The following is an 11,996-nucleotide window of genomic DNA, read 5'->3' as shown; positions in this document are numbered from 1 at the left end:
CTTGATATGCTAATGTGGCTAAAAGTGCTAGCTTAGCATTAAGCATCATCACCCCTCTTAGAAAAACACATTGCTTCAATTGTTAATCATTTTAACTATATTGGCTATGCTGATCATGCTAACTATGCTAGCTACAAAAATGTGGCCTAAAGTGCTAGCATAGCGTTAAACATCATCCACTCTCAGAACACATTAACCAAAATGCTATTGCTATTTATGCTAGCTATACTAATATGGCTTAAAGTGCTAGCATTGCTATAAATATCATCCACTCAGAACACATTAACTAAAATGCTATTGCTATTTGTGCTAGCTATGCTGATATGGCGAAAGTGCTAGCATTGCGATTAGCATCCCACCTCTCTTAGAAAAACACCTTGCTCCAATTACTAATCATGCTAACTATGCTGGCTATGCTGATCATGTTAACTATGCTAGCTACGTTAATGTGGCTAAAATTGCAAGGGTTGCGATGATTATGATCAACTTTCTCAGAAAAACACTTTGCTCCAAATGCATAATATGCTAACTGTGCTTGATATGCTAATGTTGCTAAAAGTGCTAGCTTAGCGTTAAACATCATCCACTCTCAGAACACACGAACTAAAATGGTATTGCTATTTATGCTAGCTATACTAATATGGCGAAAGTGCTAGCAATGCGATTAGCATCCCACCTCTCTTAGAAAAACACCTTGCTCCAATTACTAATCATGCTAACTATGCTGGCTATGCTGATCATGCTAACTATGCTAGCTACGTTAATGTGGCTAAAAGTGCAAGGGTTGCGATGATTATGATCAACTTTCTCAGAAAAACACTTTGCTCCAAATGCATAATATGCTAACTGTGCTTGATATGCTAATGTTGCTAAAAGTGCTAGCTTAGCGTTAAACTTCATCCACTCACTCAGAACACATTAACTAAAATGTTATTGCTATTTATGCTAGTTATGCTGATATGGCGAAAGTGCTAACATTGCGACAAGCATCATCACTTCTCTTAGAAAAACACATTACTCCAATTGTTAATCATGCTCACTATGCTGGCTATGCTGATCATGCTAACTATGCTAGCTATGTTAATGTGGCTAAAAGTGCTAGCATAGCAAATAACATCATCCACTCTCAGAATACATTAACTAAAATGCTATTGCTATTTATGCTAGCTATACTAATATGGCTAAAAGTGCTAGCATAGCGATTAACATCATCCACTCTCTCAGAACACATTTACTAAAATTCTAATGCTATTTACTCTAGCAATGCTAATGTGGCGAAAGTGCTAGAATTGCGATTAGCATCATCACAATTGTTCAAAAAAAAAAAAAAAAAAAAAAAAACCTCTCTCAGAAAAACACATTGCTCCAATTGCTAATCATGCTAACTATGCTGGCTATGCTGATCATGCTAACTATGCTAGCTATGTTAATGTGGCTAAAAGTGTATGGGTTGCGTTGATTATGATCAACTTTCTCAGAAAAAAACATTGCGCAAATGCATATTATGCTTATTGTCGTTGCTATGCTTATGTGGCTAAAAGTGCTACATAGCGATTAACATCATCCTCTCTCTCAGAACACATTAACTAAAATGCTATTACTATTACTATTTATACAATGCTAGCACTATGGCTAAAAGTGCTAGCATTGCGATAAACATCATCCACTCTCTTAGAACACATTAACCAAAATGCTATTGCTATTTATGCTAGCTATACTAATATGGCTTAAAGTGCTAGCATTGCTATAAATATCATCCACTCAGAACACATTAACTAAAATGCTATTGCTATTTGTGCTAGCTATGCTGATATGGCGAAAGTGCTAGCATTGCGATTAGCATCCCACCTCTCTTAGAAAAACACCTTGCTCCAATTACTAATCATGCTAACTATGCTGGCTATGCTGATCATGTTAACTATGCTAGCTACGTTAATGTGGCTAAAATTGCAAGGGTTGCGATGATTATGATCAACTTTCTCAGAAAAACACTTTGCTCCAAATGCATAATATGCTAACTGTGCTTGATATGCTAATGTTGCTAAAAGTGCTAGCTTAGCGTTAAACATCATCCACTCTCAGAACACACGAACTAAAATGGTATTGCTATTTATGCTAGCTATACTAATATGGCGAAAGTGCTAGCAATGCGATTAGCATCCCACCTCTCTTAGAAAAACACCTTGCTCCAATTACTAATCATGCTAACTATGCTGGCTATGCTGATCATGCTAACTATGCTAGCTACGTTAATGTGGCTAAAAGTGCAAGGGTTGCGATGATTATGATCAACTTTCTCAGAAAAACACTTTGCTCCAAATGCATAATATGCTAACTGTGCTTGATATGCTAATGTTGCTAAAAGTGCTAGCTTAGCGTTAAACTTCATCCACTCACTCAGAACACATTAACTAAAATGTTATTGCTATTTATGCTAGCTATGCTGATATGGCGAAAGTGCTAACATTGCGACAAGCATCATCACTTCTCTTAGAAAAACACATTACTCCAATTGTTAATCATGCTCACTATGCTGGCTATGCTGATCATGCTAACTATGCTAGCTATGTTAATGTGGCTAAAAGTGTATGGGTTGCGTTGATTATGATCAACTTTCTCAGAAAAAAACATTGCGCAAATGCATATTATGCTTATTGTCGTTGCTATGCTTATGTGGCTAAAAGTGCTACATAGCGATTAACATCATCCTCTCTCTCAGAACACATTAACTAAAATGCTATTACTATTACTATTTATACAATGCTAGCACTATGGCTAAAAGTGCTAGCATTGCGATAAACATCATCCACTCTCTTAGAACACATTAACTAAAATTCTAATCCTATTCTTGCTAGGTATGCTAATGTGGCTAAAATATTAACATTGCGATTAGCATCCCAAACACTCTTTTAGAAGAACACATTAAGTAAAATGCTAATGTTAACTATGTTAGTGTCTAAAGGTGCTGGCTTAGCTATTAGCATCATCAACTGACTTAGTAAAACACTTTGATGAGAGTTACATGTCATAAGTTGATAAATAAAACAACACTTTTTTAAAACAGTCAGAAAGATGCTTGATTTCAGAGTTTCTGCACTATTGACTCACAAAAGGAATTTTGAGCCCAAAATCCCCTCAAAAGAACATCTTGTGATCTGTAGTTGTAGTTCAATGTCACCTTGTCAAAACTGTTAGAAATCCAGCAAAAATGCATTTTGGCACATTTTGGCACTTTTGAATCACAAAATGATTTTTAAGCACAATACGATCCCAAAAGCGCGTTTGTCATTTGTAATTCAAAACAAGTGTTATCCACGGTCACTTTGTAAGTTTGAAAGTCCAAACAGTCAGAAACATACTTTTTTAACACTTTTGGCACGTTTGACTCACAAAATGATTTTTAAGCACAAAGCTCTCTAAACAGCACGTTTTGTCATTTTTTAATTCAAATAAAGTGTTATTCTTTGACAAAGTGTATGTTTAATAGTCAAAAACATGCTTTTTTCACACTTTTGACTCACAAAATGATTTTTAAGCACAAAGCGCTCTCAAAAGCACGTTTTGTCATTTGTGGTTTAAAACAAGTGTCATCCATGGTTACATTGTAAGTTTGAAAGTCCAAACAGTCAGAAATATACTTTTTTTAAAACTTTTGGCACGTTTGACTCACAAAATGATTTTTAAGCACAAAGCTCTCTCAACAGCACGTTTTGTCATATTTAATTCATATAAAGTGTTATTCGTTGACAAATTGTATGTTTAATAGTCATAAACATGCTTTTTTCACACTTTTGACTCACAAAATGATTTTTAAGCACCAAGCGCTCTCAAAAGCACGTTTTGTCATTTGTGGTTTAAAACAAGTGTCATCCATGGTCACATTTAAAGTTTGAAAGTCCAAACAGTCAGAAATATACTTTTTTAACACTTTTGGCACGTTTGACTCACAAAATGATTTTTAAGCACAAAGCTCTCTAAACAGCACGTTTTGTCATTTTTAATTCAAATAAAGTGTTATTCTTTGACAAAGTTATGTTTAATAGTCATAAACATGCTTTTTTCACGCTTTTGACTCACAAAATGATTTTTAAGCACAAAGCGCTCTCAAAAGCACGTTTTGTCATTTGTGGTTTAAAACAAGTGTCATCCATGGTCACATTGTAAGTTTGAAAGTCCAAACAGTCAGAAATATACTTTTTTAACACTTTTGGCACGTTTGACTCAGAAAGTGATTTTTAAGCACAAAGCGCTCTCAACAGCACGTTTTGTCATTTGTAATTCAAATAAAGTGTTATTCGTTGACAAAGTGTATGTTTAATAGTCATTAACATGCTTTTTCACACTTTTGACTCACAAAATTATTTTTAAGCACAAAGCGCTCTCAAAAGCACGTTTTGTCATTTGTGGTTTAAAACAAGTGTCATCCATGGTCACATTGTAAGTTTGAAAGTCCAAACAGTCAGAAATATACTTTTTTTAACACTTTTGGCACGTTTGACTCACAAAATGATTTTTAAGCACAAAGCGCTCTCAACAGCACGTTTTGTCATTTGTTATTCAAATAAAGTGTTATTCGTTGACAAAGTGTATGTTTAATAGTCATTAACATGCTTTTTCACACTTTTGACTCACAAAATTATTTTTAAGCACAAAGCGCTCTCAAAAGCACGTTTTGTCATTTGTGGTTTAAAACAAGTGTCATCCATGGTCACATTGTAAGTTTGAAAGTCCAAACAGTCAGAAATATACTTTTTTAACACTTTTGGCACGTTTGACTCACAAAATGATTTTTAAGCACAAAGTGCTCTCAAAAGCACGTTTTGTTCTTTGCGATGATTATGATCAACTTTCTCAGAAAAACACTTTGCTCCAAATGCATAATATGCTAACTGTGCTTGATATGTTAATGTGGCCAAAAATGCTAGCTTAGCATTAAGCATCATCACCCCTCTTAGAAAAACACATTGCTTTAATTGATAATGATTTTAACTATGCTGGCTATGCTGATCATGCTAACTATGCTAGCTATATAAATGTGGCCTAAAGTGCTAGCATAGCGTTAAACATCATCCACTCTCAGAACACATTAACAAAAATGCTATTGCTATTTATGCTAGCTATACTAATATGGCTTAAAGTGCTAGCATTACAATAAATATCATCCACTCACTCAGAACACATTAACTAAAATGCTATTGCTATTTATGCTAGCTATGCTGATATGGCGAAAGTGCTAGCATTGCGATAAGCATCATCACTTCTCTTAGAAAAACACATTGCTCCAATTGTTAATCATGCTAACTATGCTGGCTATGCTGATCATGCAAACTATGCTAGCTATGTTAATGTGGCTAAGAGTGCTAGCATAGCGATTAACATAATCCACTCTCAGAATACATTAACTAAAATGCTATTGCTTTTTATGCTAGCTATATTAATACGGCTAAAAGTGCTAGCATTGCAATAAACATCATCCACTCTCTCAGAACACATGAACTAAAATTCTAATGCTATTTATGCTAGCTCTGCTAATGTGGCGAAAGTGCTAGCATTGCGATTAGCATCATCAAATAATCTCAGAAAAACAGATTGCTCCAATTACTAATCATGCAATTTATGCTGGCTATGCTGATCATGCTAACTATGCTAGCTACGTTAATGTGGCTAAAAGTGCAAGGGTTGCGATGATTATGATCAACTTTCTCAGAAAAACACATTGCTCCAAATGCATAATATGCTAACTGTGCTTGATATGATAATGTGGCCAAAAGTGCTAGCATAGCCTTAAACATCATCCATTCTCAGAACACATTAACTAAAATGCTATTGCTATTTATGCTAGCTATATTAATATTGCGAAAGTGCTAGCATTGCTATAAATATCATCCACTCAGAACACATTAACTAAAATGCTATTGCTATTTGTGCTAGCTATGCTGATATGGCGAAAGTGCTAGCATTGCGATTAGCATCCCACCTCTCTTAGAAAAACACCTTGCTCCAATTACTAATCATGCTAACTATGCTGGCTATGCTGATCATGTTAACTATGCTAGCTACGTTAATGTGGCTAAAATTGCAAAGGGTTGCGATGATTATGATCAACTTTCTCAGAAAAACACTTTGCTCCAAATGCATAATATGCTAACTGTGCTTGATATGCTAATGTTGCTAAAAGTGCTAGCTTAGCGTTAAACATCATCCACTCTCAGAACACACGAACTAAAATGGTATTGCTATTTATGCTAGCTATACTAATATGGCGAAAGTGCTAGCAATGCGATTAGCATCCCACCTCTCTTAGAAAAACACCTTGCTCCAATTACTAATCATGCTAACTATGCTGGCTATGCTGATCATGCTAACTATGCTAGCTACGTTAATGTGGCTAAAAGTGCAAGGGTTGCGATGATTATGATCAACTTTCTCAGAAAAACACTTTGCTCCAAATGCATAATATGCTAACTGTGCTTGATATGCTAATGTTGCTAAAAGTGCTAGCTTAGCGTTAAACTTCATCCACTCACTCAGAACACATTAACTAAAATGTTATTGCTATTTATGCTAGCTATGCTGATATGGCGAAAGTGCTAACATTGCGACAAGCATCATCACTTCTCTTAGAAAAACACATTACTCCAATTGTTAATCATGCTCACTATGCTGGCTATGCTGATCATGCTAACTATGCTAGCTATGTTAATGTGGCTAAAAGTGTATGGGTTGCGTTGATTATGATCAACTTTCTCAGAAAAAAACATTGCGCAAATGCATATTATGCTTATTGTCGTTGCTATGCTTATGTGGCTAAAAGTGCTACATAGCGATTAACATCATCCTCTCTCTCAGAACACATTAACTAAAATGCTATTACTATTACTATTTATACAATGCTAGCACTATGGCTAAAAGTGCTAGCATTGCGATAAACATCATCCACTCTCTTAGAACACATTAACTAAAATTCTAATCCTATTCTTGCTAGGTATGCTAATGTGGCTAAAATATTAACATTGCGATTAGCATCCCAAACACTCTTTTAGAAGAACACATTAAGTAAAATGCTAATGTTAACTATGTTAGTATGTCTAAAGGTGCTGGCTTAGCTATTAGCATCATCAACTGACTTAGTAAAACACTTTGATGAGAGTTACATGTCATAAGTTGATAAATAAAACAACACTTTTTTAAAACAGTCAGAAAGATGCTTGATTTCAGAGTTTCTGCACTATTGACTCACAAAAGGAATTTTGAGCCCAAAATCCCCTCAAAAGAACATCTTGTGATCTGTAGTTGTAGTTCAATGTCACCTTGTCAAAACTGTTAGAAATCCAGCAAAAATGCATTTTGGCACATTTTGGCACTTTTGAATCACAAAATGATTTTTAAGCACAATACGATCCCAAAAGCGCGTTTGTCATTTGTAATTCAAAACAAGTGTTATCCACGGTCACTTTGTAAGTTTGAAAGTCCAAACAGTCAGAAACATACTTTTTTAACACTTTTGGCACGTTTGACTCACAAAATGATTTTTAAGCACAAAGCTCTCTAAACAGCACGTTTTGTCATTTTTTAATTCAAATAAAGTGTTATTCTTTGACAAAGTGTATGTTTAATAGTCAAAAACATGCTTTTTTCACACTTTTGACTCACAAAATGATTTTTAAGCACAAAGCGCTCTCAAAAGCACGTTTTGTCATTTGTGGTTTAAAACAAGTGTCATCCATGGTTACATTGTAAGTTTGAAAGTCCAAACAGTAAGAAACATACTTTTTTAACTCTTTTGGCACATTTGACTCACAAAATGATTTTTAAGCACAAAGTGCTCTCAAAAGCACGTTTTGTCATTTGTGGTTTAAAACAAGTGTCATCCATGGTCACATTGTAAGTTTGAAAGTCCAAACAGTAAGAAACATACTTTTTTAACACTTTTGGCACGTTTGACTCACAAAATGATTTTTAAGCACAAAGCTCTCTAAACAGCACGTTTTGTCATTTTTTAATTCAAATAAAGTGTTATTCTTTGACAAAGTCTATGTTTAATAGTCATAAACATGCTTTTTTCACACTTTTGACTCACAAAATGATTTTTAAGCACAAAGCGCTCTCAAAAGCACGTTTTGTCATTTGTGGTTTAAAACAAGTGTCATCCATGGTCACATTGTAAGTTTGAAAGTCCAAACAGTAAGAAACATACTTTTTTAACACTTTTGGCACGTTTGACTCACAAAATGATTTTTAAGCACAAAGCTCTCTAAACAGCACGTTTTGTCATTTTTAATTCAAATAAAGTGTTATTCTTTGACAAAGTCTATGTTTAATAGTCATAAACATGCTTTTTTCACGCTTTTGACTCACAAAATGATTTTTAAGCACAAAGCGCTTTCAAAAGCACGTTTTGTCATTTGTGGTTTAAAACAAGTTTCATCCATGGTCACATTGTAAGTTTGAAAGTCCAAACAGTAAGAAACATACTTTTTTAACACTTTTGGCACGTTTGACTCACAAAATGATTTTTAAGCACAAAGTGCTCTCAAAAGCACGTTTTGTCATTTGTGGTTTAAAACAAGTGTCATCCATGGTCACATTGTAAGTTTGAAAGTCCAAACAGTAAGACACCAACTTTTTTTAACACTTTTGGCACGTTTGACTCACAAAATGATTTTTAAGCACAAAGCTCTCTCAACAGCACGTTTTGTCATATTTAATTCATATAAAGTGTTATTCGTTGACAAATTGTATGTTTAATAGTCATAAACATGCTTTTTTCACACTTTTGACTCACAAAATGATTTTTAAGCACCAAGCGCTCTCAAAAGCACGTTTTGTCATTTGTGGTTTAAAACAAGTGTCATCCATGGTCACATTTTAAGTTTGAAAGTCCAAACAGTCAGAAATATACTTTTTTTAAAACTTTTGGCACGTTTGACTCACAAAATGATTTTTAAGCACAAAGCTCTCTCAACAGCACGTTTTGTCATATTTAATTCATATAAAGTGTTATTCGTTGACAAATTGTATGTTTAATAGTCATAAACATGCTTTTTTCACACTTTTGACTCACAAAATGATTTTTAAGCACCAAGCGCTCTCAAAAGCACGTTTTGTCATTTGTGGTTTAAAACAAGTGTCATCCATGGTCACATTTAAAGTTTGAAAGTCCAAACAGTCAGAAATATACTTTTTTAACACTTTTGGCACGTTTGACTCACAAAATGATTTTTAAGCACAAAGCTCTCTAAACAGCACGTTTTGTCATTTTTAATTCAAATAAAGTGTTATTCTTTGACAAAGTTATGTTTAATAGTCATAAACATGCTTTTTTCACGCTTTTGACTCACAAAATGATTTTTAAGCACAAAGCGCTCTCAAAAGCACGTTTTGTCATTTGTGGTTTAAAACAAGTGTCATCCATGGTCACATTGTAAGTTTGAAAGTCCAAACAGTCAGAAATATACTTTTTTAACACTTTTGGCACGTTTGACTCAGAAAGTGATTTTTAAGCACAAAGCGCTCTCAACAGCACGTTTTGTCATTTGTAATTCAAATAAAGTGTTATTCGTTGACAAAGTGTATGTTTAATAGTCATTAACATGCTTTTTCACACTTTTGACTCACAAAATTATTTTTAAGCACAAAGCGCTCTCAAAAGCACGTTTTGTCATTTGTGGTTTAAAACAAGTGTCATCCATGGTCACATTGTAAGTTTGAAAGTCCAAACAGTCAGAAATATACTTTTTTTAACACTTTTGGCACGTTTGACTCACAAAATGATTTTTAAGCACAAAGCGCTCTCAACAGCACGTTTTGTCATTTGTTATTCAAATAAAGTGTTATTCGTTGACAAAGTGTATGTTTAATAGTCATTAACATGCTTTTTCACACTTTTGACTCACAAAATTATTTTTAAGCACAAAGCGCTCTCAAAAGCACGTTTTGTCATTTGTGGTTTAAAACAAGTGTCATCCATGGTCACATTGTAAGTTTGAAAGTCCAAACAGTCAGAAATATACTTTTTTAACACTTTTGGCACGTTTGACTCACAAAATGATTTTTAAGCACAAAGTGCTCTCAAAAGCACGTTTTGTTCTTTGCGATGATTATGATCAACTTTCTCAGAAAAACACTTTGCTCCAAATGCATAATATGCTAACTGTGCTTGATATGTTAATGTGGCCAAAAATGCTAGCTTAGCATTAAGCATCATCACCCCTCTTAAAAAAACACATTGCTTTAATTGTTAATGATTTTAACTATACTGGCTATGCTGATCATGCTAACTATGCTAGCTATATAAATGTGGCCTAAAGTGCTAGCATAGCGTTAAACATCATCCACTCTCAGAACACATTAACAAAAATGCTATTGCTATTTATGCTAGCTATACTAATATGGCTTAAAGTGCTAGCATTACAATAAATATCATCCACTCACTCAGAACACATTAACTAAAATGCTATTGCTATTTATGCTAGCTATGCTGATATGGCGAAAGTGCTAGCATTGCGATAAGCATCATCACTTCTCTTAGAAAAACACATTGCTCCAATTGTTAATCATGCTAACTATGCTGGCTATGCTGATCATGCAAACTATGCTAGCTATGTTAATGTGGCTAAGAGTGCTAGCATAGCGATTAACATAATCCACTCTCAGAATACATTAACTAAAATGCTATTGCTTTTTATGCTAGCTATATTAATACGGCTAAAAGTGCTAGCATTGCAATAAACATCATCCACTCTCTCAGAACACATGAACTAAAATTCTAATGCTATTTATGCTAGCTCTGCTAATGTGGCGAAAGTGCTAGCATTGCGATTAGCATCATCAAATAATCTCAGAAAAACACATTGCTCCAATTACTAATCATGCAATTTATGCTGGCTATGCTGATCATGCTAACTATGCTAGCTACGTTAATGTGGCTAAAAGTGCAAGGGTTGCGATGATTATGATCAACTTTCTCAGAAAAACACATTGCTCCAAATGCATAATATGCTAACTGTGCTTGATATGATAATGTGGCCAAAAGTGCTAGCATAGCATTAAACATCATCCATTCTCAGAACACATTAACTAAAATGCTATTGCTATTTATGCTAGCTATACTAATATTGCGAAAGTGCTAGCATTGCGATTAGCATCACACCTCTCTTAGAAAAACACCTTGCTCAAATTGTTAATCATGCTATTTATTCTGGCTATGCTGATCATGCTAACTATGCTAGCTATGTTAATGTGGCCAAAAGTGCTAGCATAGCGATTAACATCATCCACTCTCAGAATACATTAACTAAAATGCTATTGCTATTTATGCTAGCTATACTAATATGGCTAAAAGTGCTAGCATAGCGATAAACATCATCCACTCTCTCAGAACACATTACCTAAAATGCTATTGCTATTTATGCTAGCTATACTAATATGGCGAAAGTGCTAGCAATGCGATTAGCATCCCACCTCTCTTAGAAAAACACCTTGCTCCAATTACTAATCATGCTAACTATGCTAGCTACGTTAATGTGGCTAAAAGTGCAAGGGTTGGGATGATTATGATCAACTTTCTCAGAAAAACACTTTGCTCCAAATGCATAATATGCTAACTGTGCTTGATATGCTAATATTGCTAAAAGTGCTAGCTTAGCGTTAAACATCATCCACTCTCAGAACACATTAACTAAAATGGTATTGCTATTTATGCTAGCTATACTTATATGGCTTAAAGTGCTAGCATTGCGATGAACATCATCCACTCACTCAGAACACATTAACTAAAATGTTATTGCTATTTATGCTAATTATGCTGATATGGCGAAAAGGCTAACATTGCGACAAGCATCATCACTTCTCTTAGAAAAACACATTACTCCAGTTGTTAATCATGCTAACCATGCTGGCTATGCTGATCATGCAAACTATGCTAGCTATGTTAATGTGGCTAAGAGTGCTAGCATAGCGATTAACATAATCCACTCTCAGAATACATTAACCAA

This window comes from Oryzias latipes, chromosome 2 (assembly GCF_002234675.1).
Source record: "Oryzias latipes chromosome 2, ASM223467v1".
NCBI classification, from domain to species: domain Eukaryota; kingdom Metazoa; phylum Chordata; class Actinopteri; order Beloniformes; family Adrianichthyidae; genus Oryzias; species Oryzias latipes.
This window is presented reverse-complemented; position numbering follows the sequence as displayed.